This window comes from Cygnus atratus, chromosome 11 (genome assembly GCF_013377495.2).
Source record: "Cygnus atratus isolate AKBS03 ecotype Queensland, Australia chromosome 11, CAtr_DNAZoo_HiC_assembly, whole genome shotgun sequence".
Classification (NCBI taxonomy): domain Eukaryota; kingdom Metazoa; phylum Chordata; class Aves; order Anseriformes; family Anatidae; genus Cygnus; species Cygnus atratus.
The window spans coordinates 18,414,110-18,420,109 of record NC_066372.1 but is presented as its reverse complement, the minus strand read 5'-3'; positions in this window follow the sequence as shown (position 1 = coordinate 18,420,109).

Here is a 6,000-nt window from a genome sequence, read left to right as displayed (position 1 = left end):
TTGCAACTGAGCCAAAGTCAATTGCCAACTCTGCTGGGAAAGAGGATCTAGCATCAGAGAAGGATCTCGATTTTGTTCTTGGTTCGCTGTATGACCTTGCAAATAATGACAATGTTGGCCCCAAATGGACTGAGATGATGTATTGGTGGCTGTTGTTGATTAAAGAGCAGGATGTGTTTCAGTCTGCAGAAGGGTTGCTCCCTCCAGACCTCACACTGGCCCTCCATCTGCCTGGTTCTTCCCCAAGGGACTCCGAGCAGACTGCTGACATGGGCAGTCGGGTTTCCTTGCTGGCTGTGGATGAAAAGAGAGCTCTGGCTGGCACGGAAACGGTCCCAGCACATCACTCCTGCCCTGCTCCCTCAGAATAAAGATGCTTCTGCTGTGTCAGGTCAGCTCGGGAGCCCAAAACGTGGGACTTTTTCCAAGTAGGTAGGTGCTCCATGTGACCCCTAGGATGGGCACCTATCAGATATATGACAATAGTTGGCCAAACGTCCCAGTTTGTGTCTCCAGGCTGTGGAGTACGTGCTAAAGGCTGTGGGATGGCACGGCGGAGGCTGTCTGGCCACAACTGCCCACAACTCCCTCCCTGCTGGTGCTGTTTGTCTTCCTGGGACAGTGCTGGGGAATCTGCTGACCCAACTGAGGGTGATGGGGAGGGAGCACGAAGGCTGAGTGGTCTGGAAGGGGGAACCGCACAGGAGCCAAGTCTGGGGAGAATGCTGGCGGAATTGTATTGTTGATTTTGATTTTAAAGCTCAGCTCCCGGCAGCTGGAGGTTTCAGTCTGTGGACTCTGCACTGCTTCTGACAGTGGCGTTACGGTGATGCTTGTGCGCAGCTCTGCACCCAAAATGGGAGCAACCAGGAAGGTTTGTACTAACTCAGGTAAAGGATTGGTCCAGTAGGGAAAGGGAACGCTGAATGCTGGTGCATTGTTGGCCCTATCACTGCTCGTGGGTAAAAGACAGAGGTTTTTTGATTGATTTTGACTGAGAAGGGGCTTTCTACAAGTCCAGCCCGGGTGGTCAGTGGGGCTTGGCTTGGGACACGGTCCTTCCTCAGCTCTGTGCCACCGTGCAGTAGCACTTTGTGCCTGAAGGATGTCACCTTCTGCCTTGGTGCGTCCCCACGGGCTCATGGCCCTGCAAGTGCTCCTGCAGCCCTGGTGGGCTGCAAAGTGGGGGGGAAAGTGCCTCGCTGGCTGGAGGAGAGCAGGCTCCTGTGCTGTGACCCACCTCAGAGCCTCTGCCGCGGTGCTTGGCAAGGAGGGCCCCTGACCCCTGGTAATCCCTGCTCATGGGGATATTGAGTTCTCTGTTTGCTTTGTGAGTGAAATTGGCCAAGACGCTGTGAAGGGAGGAGAGAGTGCTCTAGGGAGAGGTGTTAAAGAAATAGGAAAACATTATTAAGAGTGTTTTAGTTCAGCAGTTTCCCTTATTAGTACTTTCATGATGGAAAGAAGCCACTTTTAAGTCTGTGCAGTTGCACGAGGCCACCATGTACAGGCCCCTCGCATCGACGCAGATGGCTGCACCCAGCCCTCAGCATCACCTTTCTCTTCCAAGCCATGCACTGCATGCGCTGCCTTCTTGCCTTACAGACCTCCTCCTCTGACTTTGTGCCCCTGCTGCAAGGGATATGCAGAGAATGAGGAGCCGTATGTGAAATATTCATTTTGAGGGGCAATCCTAGTCCAAAGCAGGTGTTGGATAGAAAAAGAAGTCTGAGAAGGAGAATGGGAACACCAGCTGAAGGACAGCACGAGGAAAAGAAAGAAGGTGGCATCTGCATGAAGGTCTCTGCTGTTGTCAACTCCAGGCATTCAGTAAATCTCACTCCACACACACAAAAAAAGAAATCACTTTTTGAGAAAGGATTGCTTTAAGCAATCCTATAGTTGGAAATGTCTTCCAGGCTTCTTGCAGCTCACGTTTCCCAGGCTGTCATGGGGTCAGACACGGAGTGATGGAGTTAAATGAGAAATAATAGTCTCATGACTGTGGGAGCCAAGGCTTGGAGAGGAACAACCCAAACAAACCATAAAACTGAACAAAAGAAAGTGCCAGCTATTCCCAGGTTCCTGATAACATCATCAGAGGTGGCAACACTGGACTTCATAAAAAGCCTCGCTGAACTTTAGGGTCAGGCTCAAACAACGACAGCTCTTTCCTTTGTCCATTTGTTCCTGCATGCCTGGGGAGTGACGTGTGGCTGATTATTATTGCCTGGGTGATGGCTATCTGTGCGCCGATCTCAGATACCAAACAGACCCTGGACTAGCCTTGTCTGCGTAAAAATCCCAGCATGGTCTGCGTGGAAGTGGTGGTACTGCTGTGTTTTCAACCTCTGCGTTGGAGGGTGCAGATCTTCCAGCGTCCTGCAGCTGTGCTACACAATTGGGAGCACGTTCTTTTGTTTTTCTTGGCTTTTCTCACCCACGATGGCAGGTGGGCAATGTGTTTTTCTGCTCCTCACAGCGTTGTACTGTGATCCCTCTAATGTCTGCACCAAGGCAGCAAGATGCCCCAGGAAGCTTTGTGCAAGCAGTAGTGCACTGGTGTGAGGATGTAGCTGGATCTCTGCTCTCACAGGGGCAGGTGTGAAGCGACCTGGGATTTCAGGAGTCCGTTCCTCCTGAAATCATTCAGTCCCAATCCCACAAGGATATTTTTCTTCTGTTCTCCATACTCTATAAAAATAGGATGCTTTCTCCCATTGCAGCTGAGTGAAACTGTGAGGCTCCCGGAGAGGGGTGGACAGGAGGTGTTTGGGGAGAAGATCTCCAGGGAAGGAGCTCAGGACTGGGCTGTTCGTTTTCAACCAGACTTGACAGAAGAGTCCCAGAAGGAGTTTTTCTTGCACAAGTTCAGGAGAATTGATGCAGTTGGAAGGAGAGACATCACAAGAGCCTCTGCAGAGGGCTACCCGAGTGGTATTGCACACTGGAGAATCCACATGAGGGAGCACACCCTCAAACATGCTCTGTCCAGGGAAGAAGCTTTAACCCAACCTCTGGCTGACTGAAAGACTGCTCCGTAGGAAACCCATTTTTACAGGAACCTATAGAACTGCCTGTATTTATTTGATTGATTGCTTTAAGTGACAAAAGAGCTTTCCTCAGTCCTCCGTTATCATTAAACCCTCTGGCTTACCTGGGGGCATTTACAAGGATAATGGCACTAGGGCAGGTGCAGCCTGCGGCAGGGAAGGGAATCATCTCTGCCCCCAAGGCTGCTGCAGGGGGAGCAGGATGTCATCAGAGCGTGCTGGGCAGGAAAGCCTTGCCCACGCAGGGACTGCCCGCTCAGGACCAGGACAGGAAGGGTTTCGAGAGGGGTGCCTGGAGAGAAGAGAGGAGGCTGAGCGGTGGCCAAGTTAACCCTTCACGTGCTGGCATTTTCCAGGCGGCGAGCCAAATGACTGCTCGGGAAGATGTATATAACACATGTCTGCAGTCTCCAAAGGGTTATTAACTGCGCAATAATGGCCATGAAACTTGGCTTCCTTGATGTACATTTAAAATTGTAAAAAAAAATATATATATATATAAAACATTAGCTTCAGAAGGGGAGAGGGCTTGTTTCCTAGAAACTGTGGGGCTAAATCCACTTTGATGGTGAGGAGGACTCCCCCCTGCAAGGGCTGGGGACAGAGGAGAAATGCAGTCACTGCAGCAGGACCACAGCCCCCTCCTGCCCCGTGTGTTATCCTTATCAATAACAATTTCAAGACATTTCTGAAAAGCCCACGGTGTTAAATTAATAAAGTTTGTGTCTCAGTGGAGCTTTGGGATTTGCTTTCAATAAAACCACTGCTGCTCCTAACATGGTTTCCTCTTTTATTGCATGGGTACCTCCACAGGGCCTTCTCGTTTTTGCCTGGCTCCAGCCTTTGCCAACAGTAGGGCCTGCCTGTGCCACTGCCCCTGATGCTGAGTGTTGCAGCCTCTTGGGCCCCTGCCCAGAGGCTCTGCACCTCTGTGATGCTCAGAAAGGACCAGCTCTACCCCAGCATGGTCTGCGCTGGCCAGCCCGGCCACAGAGTGAGTCCTTCCATGCAGTAAGTTACAGACTTCTCTTTATTAGCGCCCCTTTTCCCCCACACTATTAAATTTATTCTTTCTTTGTACTGTTACTTTGGCAGAGGACTTTGGAAGGTGGGAGAAAGGCTCTGCTAAATACTCACGCAAATCTATGACCCCCAGTCAAACCCTTTTGTTTGAGGGAAGAGCCGAGGCACCAGCTTTGGTCCCTCAGCAAATGAAGACGGCTGGTGGTCTGGGTTTAAACACAACTGTGTGGGTCTCAGGCCAGATTTGGCAGCTCACAAATCAGATTCCTCTTGGCTGTAGGAGTGGAGGATTGCCATGGGTGGGAGAGCTGTGGGGAAGCTGCTGCCCAGAGCTGCTGTGCCAGCCTGGGCTCTGGCCTCGGAGGGAGGTGCTGAAGTCATTGGCTCGCGGCAGGTCAGGAGGGAAACTCAGTTTCTGAGGTTTTGTTTTAGCCATGTTATGCCACAATATCAACATATGGCAAGACAGTCCCAAATGGAGTTTTTGTCTTATTTGGATGGGTTCTGAGCCAGTCCTTTTGCTTTGGTAACTTATTTCTTGCTAGAGCACAGACCAAGCCTTAAAAGAGACAGGAAAATGCAGAGCTTTTAAATCTCACCTGATCTCACATTAAGAAAGTGAATTTGCGACACGAGTCCTGGCTTTGCTCAGATTTTGTCTGCTGGGAACTGGTTGTGGATGCTCGGTTTCACTCTTGCTGCTGATGGCTGGTAATGTCCTCCCAGTGCCACCACACTGGGGAGACAAGTTTCCTTGTGGTTCTTGGTGCCTGGGACTGCCACAATGCCTGGAAGAGAGAAAATGGGGTTAACCTGCCCATCACAGCATGCAGCCAAGTATCTGGTAACATGATTTATATGCTACAATCACTGCTCATGCAAGGCAACACAAGAAATCCTGAACAGAACTGGAAAACAAAACCTTTTTCACAGAAATGGAAAAGGTAAAACTGACAAGCAAGGGGCTGTCAGTTCTGACTGCAGCAGCATTTCTCAGCCTGAAGTCTCCAGACCATCACCCTTTCTGAACAAGCAAAGGCATGATCTTGAATGTCTGAGGTCCTACCTGTTGCTCTCTGTAGCAGATGGGGCACCTGGTAGCAAAGGCTGGTATGTCTTTAAGGGGGCAGCTGGGCACCAGCTGTAAGGTTGCAAGAGATTCATGCGAGTTGGGAAAAGAGGCAGGTTTGGCTCAAGGAAGAGGGAGGCCAAACCCATGTGATGGCTTGTGCTTTGTTTCCTCTTTTTGTTTGTCTTGCTGCAGTCTGGTTTTACCCCCAGTGAAAGCAGGGGACCACGTTGGGTGAAATTTCTTGAGCGGAAATCTTTGCTGACGATACTGCTGAAATAATGCTAAATTGATGTTTCTTTGTTCTCCCCTCCATTTTGTGTTAACCTGGTTGTCTGCAAAGCTTCTTGCCAGCCTTTTTCTTAGTTTTAAACGGCCCTTTTCTTAGCACTACCCCAGCTGCCTGCCGTCGCAGGGATGAGCATCCAAATCTGGTTCCCTTTCCTTGTGTCTCAGAGCCATTACCCCTGTCAGTACAACTTTGGACAATCCTTGTGTAAGTGCTGCACTGAGATCTGCCAGAGTCATTCGCACTCTTTTATGGGTCTTCCTTTGAACTCTTCAACGATTTCAGTAAAAAAAAGAGTTGCAGATTTTTGCACGAGATTAAAATCCAAGACGCTGCTCTGCTTGGCCGCAGCAGTTTAAAGCTGCTAACACGTTGGGTCTTTACTGCTTTCTACGACCCAGCCATGCCGGCAACACAGGACCTGATCCAGAGCCCACCAAACGCAACGGAAATCTTCCTCCTGTTGGAAATCGCCCTCCTGCTTTCCACAGCCCTCAGACCATGCTGGCTTCTGACCTCTGCGAAGCTGAGGACATGCAGGGCTTGGCTGAACCGTCAGGTAGGAT